The 15,072-nt window shown below is 29.5% G+C and overlaps 1 non-coding gene across 1 annotated transcript; it reads left to right on the top strand.

The window, feature by feature from the left end:
- Positions 1–898: 898 nt before the first annotated feature.
- On the top strand, positions 899–970 carry Trnaw-cca (transfer RNA tryptophan (anticodon CCA)). Its single transcript has one exon. It is a non-coding gene; the product is annotated as a tRNA-Trp (tRNA).
- Positions 971–15,072: the final 14,102 nt, after the last annotated feature.

Below are 15,072 nucleotides of genomic sequence, written 5' to 3'. Positions count from 1 at the left end.
AAGATTAAAAAAAATTATAACAAAATTTAAAGCATTGAGCTTATAAATTTACAGGTTATCCCAAACTATTGTGAATACTTGAAATTTTTTAATTAGTTTCTAAGAAATCGAATAATTGCATTTCAATTTTCTATAGCAAATAAATCAAAATGAGTACAGAGATAAGAATGTCAATAATTATGCTAATATTTGAAGTTATTTTTTAGAAATAATGTGGAGGGGGGGGGGTTAATAACAGATCTAAGTGCAATATGAAAAGTAATATTATACTAAGATGTATGTGAATTGCTACAGAATCCATTCAAGATGATCTATTACAACTGTGATGCAAACGAATGACTGATATCACAAATGAACAACAGATCATCTAGTTTGCCACAGCTGTCAGTAAGATTTTCTTCCATCTCTTTAACAAATCTTTGAGTTTCTTGAGTATTAAGCATAAATGCATACATCTATTTTTGTAGTAAACATGAAATATTAAGAAAATATAGACACAATCGCTGAGAAAACACAAACAAAATTTAATAATAATAGAAAGTGAAATGAATAAATATGTGGCTCAAAATGTAGTATTATAGCTCAAAAATATAATAACGGTAGAAAATTTTTTAATAAAATCATTATAAATAAATTTTATTATAATCATTCATTTCAATCGTTATAGTTCATAATTTGAATTTAGAAGTGTTTAAAATTATATTCACGATAAGAAAATCTATATTGAGAAAATAAATCGAATTTATAATGTAAGATCTGAAATGCCGGTTTAAAGTAACTCACATTTAGTTGTTATGTCAGTTGTATGTTTATTCATTGAAAATTGGAATTAAAAAATTACTATCGTCGAAATAAAATATTCTATTGTTTTATACATTAAGGGTCAAGAGTTAGCACAGACTCGGTGGCGCAACGGTAGCGCGTCTGACTCCAGATCAGAAGGTTGCGTGTTCAAATCACGTCCGGGTCAAAAGATTTTTGCTTGATTTTCTCTCGTACATTTCTTTTAGTGCAAGGAAAGTTTTTAACTGTGAATTTTATTTATTTGTGCATTTATATTTTGGAAAGAAGTGGCTTTTAACATTATTTTAATAAAATAAAATTGATATACATCTTCATTTTTCAATATTTTTTTATATTTGACGCAATTAATAAATTGTGTTGATAAAAATAAAATCCCTGATTTTGTAAGGCTTTTTCCCTTCTTCTTTTTTTTTTTTTGACATTTATGAAGGATGCAGAACAATTTACAAACTAAAAAAAGTGTAGGAAAGTAATAAAATAAATAAAAGTAATAAAGTAATGAAAGTAATAAATAGAGTAGTACTTCTATTATTTTGATAAGGCTCAAATATAAAACAATCATTAAACTTTTTACAAGAATTTTACAAAATTGTATCAAAATAAAAAGTAAATCAGGCACATTATCATATAAATAACAATAGGAAATAACATACAAAAATTTCGATATTTTATGTTATTGTATAAATTTTGATATACTAGATCTATAAATGATAGGCCTTTTTGTGGAGTGGTGACTTTTTTGTTCAATTTTACATAACGCATTCTTAAATTGCGTTTTTTCGAAATTTTAATATTTTTTCATTTGTATGTGAAAATTTTGCAACATTTCATTTAATTTAAGTCTAATATCTATAATTAAATTAGTTTTCGGCTCATTATATTGATTTTACAAGAAGTGCTTCTTCGCTTCTTGAAATCGTCTTATTTATAAAAGTAAAACTAAATTCTGAAATCCCTTAGAGGATATGATGAATTTCAACGTTTCAAATTCCTTGAAGATTTAAAAACAACAACAACAATATTTTTAAAATTATGCATACACATTTTCAAAGAACGTAAAGAAAACCTTGGAAAATGTCGTATAGTATAGTGTAAAATTTCAAATAGCACGAAATGAAAAATGTTTCAATAATTTTTTTTTATATTATTGAAATAATATTTTATTGTTTATATTTACAAGCTGTGGGAAAGGAGAGGAAAAAAAAAGTATATATAAATTTTATTATTAGAACTATTATTGTGCGAATTAAAATGTGGAATAATAATTAAGAAAAACAACAATCAAACACTATATTTTAAACGAAGATCTTATAGATGTTGATTAATCAAGATGAATTTAAAAAAAGTCTGCGAATAGTTTCTATAGCTATTAATCGTACCATTTTTATTCTATTAACAGCTTAAGCCATGTTAAAAAATGTATATATTTTTTGGAAATTTATTTCGTTTTAAAATTTTTTAAATTAAAAAATGAAAAACGTTTTTTAAAATTACTTTTGTGGATTTGTTTTACAATTTTAATTGTAGATGGCGCCATGAAACCATATAACAACTCCACTTGGGTAAATTAAGCAAGCACGGCTAAAAGGAATAAGACGGCTAAGAATCTTCTTTCATATATCAGTTTTATAAAGGAATTAATCTTTATTGTAATTCCTTCAGTCTGGCAAGAGTAAAAATTTCATTGCCTCAGAAACTCATGGAAATAGGGCAAAATCTTTCGTTTCACTAAAAAAATTTTAGGTGGTGGACACCAGTTTCATTTATCCACATTGATTGGATAGCCATTGAAGGCCATTTTCGGCTTGAAAGAGAGGATTTTAAAAAGCTAACTTCCCATTGTAAATTATTTGAGTATATCGTTAATTCTTCTCATTGTAAAAGGGAATGTTTAAAATTCTCAACATAGATTTCGCTCTGATGACTTATTCATGAATAATGTATTCATTTTCATTCTTTCGAACTAAAGACATTTCGGAATTAAATTTTCATTACTTACTCATCCCCTTTTTAATTTTAATCACTCTAGTGTGGTGCGGAAGTTTGAAGAGGAAGTGTCAGTTCAGGTTCGTCCTTGTCATCTAACTGGGGTTCAAAATTACGAGGCCTTGTGTTTCTATCAAACAAGATGGTAATGTAACTTAACCAAACACTTAGCTTTCATATTATTCACTCCTCTTTAATTTATCTAATCGTATGATTTTTCCGAAATTTGGTTTTAAGTACCTTTTCAACAAGAATTTCTAATTTTGTTCATATTATTAATCTAGGCTCATTTACTGAAATTTTTTTAAAAAAAATCAAATAAAAAAATCCCTGGATTTTTGCCCAGTGATTAACTGTAGATTTTAAGAGAAACTTCTATTAAAATCTACAGTAGCAGTCTTCATTTCCAGAGATGGATCATTGAGCCTCTCTACATTCACCCTTTCTTATTTGGAAGTTTAGAAGGGAAGTTTGGAGAAAGCGAACAAGTTTTCCTTTCGTTCTTCTATTTAACTTCACTCAACATTTATGCATTTCTGAACTTGAATGTCGTAGAATGTGCCGATGGTTTCCTATAGCTTTGAATTACAAGATTAATATTCCGATTTCAACCATGTTTTAGTAATTTTATAGGCTCCTTAGATTTTCTCAAAATTATTGCCAAATCTTCAAATATACAGGCATTTTCAGCCTTTAGGTATTAAGGTATTTTGTATTATATTTTAGCTGTCTTTCCTTATAGATGTTGTCAGTTAACAATATTTCAGATTTGTTATCCCAGATTAACTAACGAAAATTCTTGCAAAAAATTTATGCATATTGGTAGAGTGCTTAAGAAATAAAAAAAAGTTATAATTTTTAATGCACTTTAGATATTAATATACAGCAACTTTAAAAGTAGACAATAAAGATCTGGAATTCTATGAACTAAAACACTTTATAAATATTCAAATTAAGATTAGTTATTAAAAGCGGATCGAAGCACTTAGTGATCTTTCCTCAGAAAAGGAAAATGCAATACCAAATACAAACTAAACCAGTGGAAGTGGTCTCCTAAAAACTTTCTTGCATACTCTCTAATAAAGGTGTTATACCAGAGAACGCCTTGCGTGGCATTGTTCAGTTACAAAATATGAAGCTTTGACGAGAATTTAGCATTTTTACTGAATCTATCGTGTCATCCTTGGCGACTTATTTAGCGATCAAGTCCTGACATGCGGTTAATAACACCCGAAAATCGAATCTGTCTTTTGGATGCTTTTTTCTCATTCGATTGAAACAAAAAATTGTTAAAAAGGTACATTTATAGTCATAAAATCCCATACCAAATTTAGTATATTTAACATTGCGTTCAGACACTTCTGAAATTATGGACCTGATTGGTTTTGGCTCAAAATTTGACAAGTACCTACACTACAGATGTTAAAGTTGCCGAATTTTATTCATCTTTCACTTCATTTTGTAACTATTGTGTTAACTTATATTCAAACAGATGGACAGATAGACTTCCTCTGAAAGGATTTTACTCAAAATTTCATGGAAATCCCTAAATTTGGTGCTAAGACCCTATACCTAATTTCACCCGTCTAGCCAAAATCGTTTTTGAGTTATTTTTATCGCAGCCAGACAGAAAGACGGCCATTTTCCGAAAAGGTGTTTTTCAAACTCAGAGAGATCTAAAACTTGAAGATTCATCAAACTCTCGAGTCCAAGTTTTTCGACGATTACTACGCTTCCTCCATACTGCATACACAAGAAAGTAACAAAGGGAAAAATAAGCAGAATGAAAAAATTAGCAATAACTCCAATTAACTGCTGAGGGGATATAATGAGTCAACATAAATATAAAATAATACAAATTGCAGACCTTCATTGACCTTTGTTATAATCCAGCATAAAATAGTATATAAAAAAAGTATAGTTGGCGGATTTTTGTTCATGTTTAACTTTATTCTTATAATGATAACCCCCGGGGGGCACGTCGAAATGAGGATGAGATGCTTCCGGCATGGTGGTTGGATATCGCCACCCTAGAGGGTACACAAATAGGTGGGGGATCTGACTCCTCCCATCGATGACGGGACGTCCTTCCTTCGTTGAGGGTTGTACCGTGGCCGGTGATGGCCTTTAGGACTCAACCACAGTTCCCGGCAGTGTTGCTTTTGCTGTGGTCCGGTCATTCAGTTTTATGCTTCAAATCCGTGTGTCTTCGTGGCCGGTCGGAGAGTCAGATGGCTGACTTATTCTTATAGTGATAAATTAGTCGCCTTAAAATTAAATAATAATGATAAAAAATAAACCCACTTGAGTTGCTGATTGCCAAAAAAAATGTTGGTCTTGTGCTTCCGATAATGACGCTGAACAACTGAAAAGGAATAATTTTAAGCTTTGCCCAACTTTAGACACAAGTTTATCACAAATATATTTCTACAGCTCGTTCTAAACAAATTCATTTTTATTATTTTTATTGATTAATGCATGATTTTCATGATAATTTAAAAATTTCTTTTTGATTTTCTTAAATTAGTAAATTTTTCTCCAAATCCACCTATAAAGAAGAAAGAATTAAAAGAAGAATTTTTTATTAAAATATGGAGATTCAATTTTCTTTCCCCAAAGCGGGTCAGTCATAGAATGTTCCATTCACCCTTAGATCTCTTTGCAGGCTAAGAATGGAAGTTTGGAGAGGAGCGAATATGTTTTCCTCCATTTAAATTTGCTTCGAATTTTGGAGCGTTTCGAGTTTCTTGACTCAGAATGTTAGTTTGGCATTTCAAAAGTTTTGATCACACACGGGTGTTTTATGTGTTTTCGTATTCTATTTTAAAATATATTTTTTCTTCTTCAGATCTACCACTTTTTCAAAATTTTGGATGCTTTTATTTTGCTCACATATTTCCCTCGGATCACCTATTCCTCAAAGATCTATACATTTCTATTTATTTTAACTTAAGGTATCTTGGATTTTATTTTTGTCACTTATTCTCCGCTCTAATTAGGTTTCCATTCCACTTTTTTGAAATGTAATCGGTTGATTTACATCAAATTTGATTTTACAACTCACCCTCATAGAAGCTACATTTTTTAAAACTTTATTCATCTAGCCTCATTACTTTAAATTTGAAATTTTATACAAATACAGTAATTTTTTTTAGCAATGATTTTTTTAAAGAGGAATTTTCGTTAAAATGTGCAGTTGCCATCTTCATTTCCTGTTCACCATTGACACTTGTTTAAAGTACATAATGCATCCTATTATAATATACTATTAAGTTATCGTTTTGAATAATAAGCCTGTTGGAATTGTTTCTCCAAAATTTTCGCACATACCCTCTAATAAAGGTTATCCCATAGTACATCTTGCATGGCATTGGCATACAATAGTTACGGGATATTAACTTTTGGCGTGAGTTTAGCATTTTTATTGAATCTATCATATTATCCTCGTGGAGTTTGGCGATTACTCCCTGGTATGCGGTTAATAGTATCTGAAAATTTGTGTTCCATATGCGTTTTTCCAAACCGGTTGAAACAAAAATTTAGCACAAAACTACGTTTGAAGTCAAAAAATTCCATACTAAATTTGGTATGCTTAAGTCACAGAGTTTTAGGTGTTATTAATTTCTGAAAATACAGAGAGACAGATGGCTAACTCTTTGTTGGATTCGTCTGACAATTTAATAGGTGTCTACTAGGGTTTGACGGTTTTTCAAACCCGGTTTTAAAAACCGTTTTTTTAAAGTAAATTTGTTACGTTTGAAAACTGGTTTTTAAATTAAGAAAACCGGTTTTACGGAACGCCTGGACACTCCTCTTCTTCAATAAATACAAACAAATATTTTGAATTTTATCGGTTGGGACCGATTCGTCTAGCAGCAGAAGGCTTAGGGGACGAGATGCCAATTTATTAACAAGTGAAAGTATATTTGAATTTCTGTTAAATAAACTAAAAAATTTCAACATTGAAATAAGTTTCAAATTATTATGTGCTTTAGAAGAACGAATTCAAAAAAGAAGACAAGTAGAATTAGCAACTCTTTTGCTGTATTTGAAAAATCCACAAAACATTTCTAGTTCAGCGAAGAAATCAAGTGTACTTTCTTTAGCTTCAAAAACCGAAATTATCAAGCTATCTGGAAATATATTGTCTAGAATATTTCAGAATTCTTACGTGGAAACCTATTCTGATGAATAGCAAACCGAAGAAACTAATCATCAGAGTAATGCTTTTTTAAAGGAAGCCATGCAAAAATCCATTCATAAGTTCCTTCAAGACCCTGAAGGAAAACTTACAAATCCAGAGACACTGAAAGCAAACGATTCTTATTTCATTATTTGAGGCAAGGAATAAAAGAACAACAACAACAACAAAAAAAAAACAACAAAAAACACACACACACACACACACAACAACAACTTAGATTTGTTATTTGATGCCATGAAAACTATAAAATTAAGCTGAGTAGATAGTGAACGAGTATTTTCATTTTAAGGCAATATTGTCTTCAAAATAAGCACATGACTTACCCACCGTTCAGTGGATATTTTATGTTTTTTTAAAATCCTATTTTCTTAGAAGAAATTAAAATGAGTAAAAATAATATAAATATTATTTGAAATTTTTGTTTGAGTTTTCGTTATTTTGTGTAAGTAATATGTATATGAATCCTTAATTTTTTTTTATATTTTGACTTTGATAATGATTTTGTTTTTTGTTATTTTATATAAATTAAATATTTTTCCCTATTCTTTTTTTTTTTTGACAAAAATTCGAAAAACGGCTAAAACCGGTTTTTTGGAAATATTGAATTCGAAAATAGGTTTTTCAAAAAATCGGTTTTTGTATAAACTCCACTACAGGTTTTAAATCTGTCTTGAAAATAAAATTTTATCAATCTTGTTCTCGACGTTTCGAAGTTATCGTGTTAACACATATATTCAAACCGACGGACGGACAGACTTCCTACGAACGGATTTTGCTCAAAAATTGATAGAAATCTACAAATTTGGTTTTAAGCCTATATAACAAATTTCATTCCTCTATTCAAATCATTTTTGGGTTATCTTTGTCATAGACAGACGGATGGACATTTTCTAAAAATGGGCTTTTCGAACTCTGGGAAGTTTAAAACGAGGAGATTAGTGTATTTTTTGACGGTTACAGCACTTTCTCTACACTACGTGTACGAGAAAGTAATAACTTGTGAGAAGACAGCGAGTAAAATATAATTTACCGAAAATATTTAAATTTTAATTAAAAATGAATGTAAGTATTCGTTGTTTGATGCATAGTTTCCACTTCAACTGAATGATATTTTATCTCATTACCTCTTGCGCCACTCCATTTCTTAGTTCATCCGCACATAAATAACGCACTAAGCATTTCCCAAACCGAAACGGACTACAAATCTAGTCCTGGTCATCAAAATCACATTTATTGGATTGCGCGATCCTTCACCAAGATCGTTTATCGCTTCCACTTTTAATCCATTAGTCGAAATTTGCATTAAGATCGCGGCGGCGCTTGTTCCTCGTAAAACGCCAACTGCAGCCGGCCCTCCATAAATTACGCATCTCTGCTTGGAGGGGCGCGAGATGATGTTCTAAAGCCATTAACGCGTGTAGTGAGCGGAGCCGGGATGCATATAACACCCACTCTTTAACCGTATTAATACCGGAATACGTTAAGAAGGGAATTTTCGACACATCTCCCTCCTAGCTGCTCATTCCTTTTCGGAAAGTAAGGGCCTTGGGTGTATGTCCACATGCCTTAACATGGAATTATACATCATACTGAAGATATGCATGAATTATTAGAATAAAACAATACAGCAACAAAGTATACATAGAAACGCTGAAGATCCATTTTTACGTTCTTGCTTAGTTTAGTTTAGATATATTAACGTCCCGTTTAAAGCAACATTATGGCTATTTCGGGACGGACCTCGTCATTTTGAACCGCGGTCAGATGACGAGGACGACACCTGAGCTGGGAAAATGCACTAAATCGTTTGAAGGATATAAAATGGTAAAAGGATACTAATTATCAAAATCAAAGTAAGTGTAGTAAAACAATGAAAAAAACGTAGTCCTTCAAAATGGGTTAATATATGTAATCAACTAAAAAAGTAATTTTTTTGTATGATACTAAAAAATTTATTTGAAAGAAGAAGGAATTAAATACAAAAACACAACTGTTTCATTATGATATAATAAGAAGCTGTTGTTGCTGTTTCTTATGGCACTTGCCATGGACAAGTCCGCTGTTACGAAGACAGCGATTTTAAGCCGGTGGGGGAGCGTCTCTTGTTTTGATAGTAGCGCCATCTAGGGCCAAGAAAACGACTTAGCTACACACACATCACAACCCTTTTTACGGGGCGGACTTCACTCAACTACTTCACTTCAGTTCACTCATCCACAGATCATAATTTAGACCTGAATCAGAGAACGATTACCCCTAATCCAGTGTTATTACTCTCGACATGGAGGATTTTGTGACCACGACAGATTTATTCGTCAGTCACCAAGCACGAGGGGAATTTTCGGCTGGCGGGGTTCGAACTTGCAACCTAAGGGATGCTAGTCCGATGCTTTACCAACCAGGCTATCCCGGCCCGTAATAAGAAACTACATACCTTTGTAAAATTCATGTTACCATTAATCCTAACATTAAATGTAATTGTTCCCTAGATTGTCGGAAAAATTAACATCCGTTTCCTCAAACAATCTAGAGGATCTTGATGCGTTGATGTAATTTTTTATATCCCCCTCTCCTCCAGCTTTAGTGTAAACATGACTTTGTGTGTGAAGGTGAATTCTAATCCTTAAAATTTTAAGAAGTTCTGATTTATGATGTTAATTTTATTGAGTATTATAATTAATTAAACTATAATTTGTGTTTTTAATAATATAGAAAATAACATTTAAATTGAAGTTCTCTCTTAAAAACAAATATCAGAAGAAATATATATTGAATTAGTTAAAAAAAATTTACTTTCAGAAAGAAAGAGTATTCATCTTTACTAAAAGCGTTTCATTATTCGAAGCGCAACAATTATTGCAAAGATTTTTTTAATCAGATAATTTACAAATGAATATCAGAAGCGATGTTAAATTGAAAATTTATCCAAAGCTTCATCATCATTAGCAAGGCTTAAGATAGAGCAACCTTTATTATTTGCTATGTTAAATTATCCGTTTGCACTACTTTTAGTAAAGTAAATTTCCAACTGTTTATTAAAATCCCATTTTTTGGAAAATGTCTGTTTGTCTGTGATAAAGATAACTCAAAAACGATTTGAGCAAGACGGTTGAAATTTGGTATAAGATCATTACACGAAATTTGTAGATTTCTGTCAAATTTTGAGTAACATCTGTTTAGAGAAAGTCCGTCTATCCGAATGTAAGTTAACTTGATAATTACAAATTGAAGAGAGTGAGATAGATATTAGGTACACAGACTAAATTCTATAATGTGGACACCCATCAGATTTTGAGCCAAATCCAACAACAGGTTGACTGTCTGTTGGTGTACTTCCAGAAACATGTAGACACGATAATCCGAAAGCGCAATGACATTAATATATCAAATTTAGTATGAAATTTTGTAATTGCAAGTATAATTTAGTGTTAAATTTTTGTTTCACTTGTTTTGTTTTTTCAGTGGAGAAAAATGCATCTAAAACACAAATTAAATTTTGGATACTATTAACGCACGTCAGGGATAAATCGCCAAATAACCCGCCAAGGATGACACGATAGATTTAGTAAAAATGCTGAATTCACACCGAGGGGTAATATTTCGTAATTATTGTACGCCAATACTATGTAAGACTGTCAAATTTATTAGAGACTATGCTAGAAATTTTAATGAGACTGCTGGTTTTATACTAAACATACACTGAATTATCAATATTTAAAAACGCTGTTTTAGGTTTTTAAGTAGAATTTCTCTTATGGAATTACGTCTAAAAACTATTTAGAAATTGAGATTTTTTTTTAAAACTGATAACTTCAAAATTATTCCGAATTAAAAGTTGAGACATTTTAATTCAGAACAATCTTTCAAGTAAGTCTTATCTGTTTTTATTTTCACAATTAAATTGAAAATTTTCTGTTTTTTAAGAATCATTTTTCACTTATCGCTTCACTATAGAAGAAAGTAAATAGTGCTCTTCAGTTGCCTTTTAAAATTTTTTTCACCCTTTGGAATATGAAATTCCTGAGTGGTGATTCTTTCTAGTTATTTAATTTTCTTTGAATGAAAACGGTAGATTTTAATTCAGGTAATCAAAGAATACATTTTAGTTAGACTTTTACCCATTTGTGGAAATTAATTTTGGAGAATAAGTGATTTATTTTAAATTAAAATTTTCTAAATTCAATAAAACAAAATTGATAATCAAATAATTAAATCTTTTTTTTTTTTTTTTTTTTTTTTGCAAATGCTATTTACTATTTATAGCTACAAATTATAACTAATCTAAAATTCACAAAAATTATGGATATCATATGCAAAAAAAAAAAAAGTAACAACTGTTAAATTTTTAAAAAAGTGAAAATTTTATTAAAAATAATTTTGGGAAAATAAGTGATTTTATTAAATGAAATTTTCTGAAATCAATAAAGCGAAATTGATAATCAAATCTTTAAATCAATCTTTTACAAATCATACTTACTATTTATAGCTACAAATTACAACTAATTTAAAATTCTCAAAATGCTTATTATATAATATGCAAAAAAAAAAAAAAATATCACAGCAATGACTGTTAAACTTTGGATATTGAAATTGTGGGAAAAAAAATTGTCAAAAATAATTTTGGAAAACAAGTAATTTTATAAAATAAAATTTTCTTTAGTCCTTACAAAATTTCCTTATTTCCTTAAAAAAACTGATGATCAATCTTTAAATCCTTTTTTTACAAATTATATTTACTATCTATACCTATAAACTATAAATATTTTAAAACTCTCAAAATACTTATGGATATCATATGCAAAAACACCTCTGTAATGATTGTTAACATCTGGATATTGAAATTATCAAAAATAATTTTGGAAAATAAGTTATTTTATTAAATGAAATTTTCTAGCGCTAATAAAACTAAATTGATAATCAAATCTTTAAATCATTTTTTTACAAATTACATTTCTTATTTATAGCTACAAATTATAACTATTTTATAATTCACAAAATGCTCATGGATATCATATGAAAAAAAAATGACTGTTAAAATTTAGATATTGAAATTGGGGAAAAAAAAAGCTTTCTCTGATCAATTTTCACAGCCGTGAAAGAATTTAACGCGGGTTAACTATTTTTAGAAACGACTTATTGATTCCGGTGGGCGTGGGCGGTTATTCCTGAATGAGCATTATTACAACGACGCAACATTTTTTTTGTTATTAAATATTAAAATAAATCATGCATTTTTTATCACCCATCACTAAGACATCGAATAACACACTTTGTCTGTATTTCATGGGATCGAATAACAAAAACGATCGAATAACAAATGTCTTATAGTGGAAAGCGTAAACTAATCTTTCTGTTAGCAAGAGTTATTTGTGGCAGAAGAATTTGCATTTAGTTTATAAGAAGTTTCCTGTTAAATTCAAGCAGTAAAAAATATTATCCATAGGAAGTGAAAGTGAAAAACAGTAGACCGATAAAAAAGTGGAAAAAAGTATTTGTCGATTCTTATTACATTCAACTGTCTTATACAAGCATTCACATTTTGTTGCATAGAAAGATTTCATTTAGTTTGAGCCTTTTTGACTTATTACTTCAGTTGTTATATCTGAAATTATCTACTGCAATATTTTCGAAAGATATTTAAAAATATTGTCCGATTAATTTTTTTTTGCAGTGATTGATTCTCTCGATACGATTTCGGGAAAATTTCTGGAGATATTTTTATATATTTTCTGCAGATTCGAGAAATTTCTGTATAAAAGCTTTTGTATTTTTTTCGAGCTAACGAAGAAAAGGTTGAAAGATAAAAAGAGATGAACAAATTTAGCATTTGATGTGATGAAGAAATTTTCATGTTATACCGACATCTTATTTAGCAGAGATATCAAAATATTTTAGAGAGTAGTTGCCCTTTTTGAAATGTAATGGAAACCATAATATCAGAATAATGGTTTATAAGGGGGGAGGGGGTGAATAGTTAAATTAATAACCAGTGATCGCTAACTTCCTTCAATTTTCTTGTATTCTGAAACAGTATGGCGTGCTTTGTATTTAGTTACATAATATAATATGGAGAATCGTATATATTTTGGATTTTGATCTATTGAGTACAAAATTCGATTTAGATTAACAATATAGAGGTCAAAAGCACACACCAAATTTTATTTAAATTAGTGTTTCTGGGTTACCATGTTAAAAAATCAACAGAATTTTAAATTTAATTAAAAAAAATTCTATTGCAGAATAATGAGAAATGAACTAGGAGTATGATATAACTAATGCTGATTAAATTATGATAATTAAAATAAATTTTATCCATAAATATTTTAGTGTCCATTTTTAAGAATTATCTACTAAGAAAATCCATTGGTCTAAATTTACTACGAAGTTTTTGAATATGTCAATTACATTTATATCGCTGTTTCATGTAGTTTAATGTTATAAAACGACTAATATGTCTCCACTAATAACAAAGATGAATATATGTTGTTTGCATTCAACAAGACTGACCATTTAACCTAGAGCTACCATATTTGGCACATATATGCTTTGGTAAATGGAAATATGTATCTCAGAGCGAGATGTTTTGAAAATCTGACATTAGAATTTCAATTAATTAAACAGTAGGCAGAGATTTTCCAATGACGATTTCTGGAAATATTATAGCACAAAACCGTCTTTTACACCGCTCAGAATTAAAATAATATTTTTTTAATAATGTTAATTTAATAATCGTGAAAATTTTTCTGAATTTTTTTCACTACATTTTTTTTGTCTGATTTCGAGCAATAGATTACATCGTTTCATTAAATTCAAACTATTTTTTTTGTTTCGTCAAATATTTAATCACGTGATTTTCTTCATCATTGAAAGTTAAGAAAGAAGAATTCAATTTAATATCTGTGTAGTTTATACGACGAATTAAAAAAGTAAAGTTGGCAGTAACGTGAAAGTTGGAAGAAAGATTAGTTAATCAGTAACGTTTTTAATAATTTTATGATTTCATGGGTCTGAGCTCCATTAGAAAAGTTCATGTACACTTCTTGTCATACTGCTCATGTCATGTCAGAGTCATACATGAGTTTTATGTCACATCAGAGCATATATCATATAATTAAAATAGCATGGCTTTGATATATGACAATTTTACATAATTATGGACCTGAAGTTATGTCTAAGGAATTTTATTGAAATTAAATATAAAAAATTATCTCCACTGAATAAACTGGTCGACAAAGGCGATTATTTATAATAATGCGAAAAGATCAAAGGATTGCTCATTATGAATTATTAACTGTGTCATAATCTCAGCAAGACAAGTCTCTTTTCTTATGTGAAAAAGAATGATTTAAATTGGATATAAAAATTGAAATAAAATAGCAAACGTGCAAATAGGCCATTAAAAAAAAGAAAACTTCTCATAAACGTTCTTTAAATAACGTGCAGAACGATCCACAGTTTTCAAAAGGAATAAAATAATATTAGAAATTTTTATATGAATGCAATGAGAAGAAGTGCAAATGAGCTAGAAGTGCTCATCATTTATTTTCAACATAGAGATGTAGGGATGCTAAAATAACTACATATAGATGATATAACGACAGAGACCTGACGAAGGTTATAAAAATATAGAAGTACATCTTAATGATTCTCAGGTACAATGATGTAGAGATGCTAAAATAACTACATATAGATGATATAACGACAGAGACCTGACGAAGGTTATAAAAATATAGAAGTACATCTTAATGATTCTCAGTGACAATGATGTAGAGATGCTAAAATAACTACATATAGATGATATAACGACAGAGACCTGACGAAGGTTATAAAAATATAGAAGTACATCTTAATGATTCTCAGTGACAATGGAATCATGAGATACATGTGATGTCACGCAATGACGTATCACAACACAGTATCATAGCAATGACGCATCCTGCATATGACATTGTGAATTAAATGAAAAAAAAAGTAAACAGCATATTATTTCCAACACTCCTTAAAAAGTGGTAATATATTTTAATAATTTAAAAAAAATGATCCTAAATTATTACTAAAAATTTGTAAAATCAAATTAT

Source organism: Argiope bruennichi, chromosome 1 (assembly GCF_947563725.1).
Source record: "Argiope bruennichi chromosome 1, qqArgBrue1.1, whole genome shotgun sequence".
NCBI classification, from domain to species: Eukaryota; Metazoa; Arthropoda; class Arachnida; order Araneae; family Araneidae; genus Argiope; species Argiope bruennichi.
This window is presented reverse-complemented; position numbering and strand designations above follow the sequence as displayed.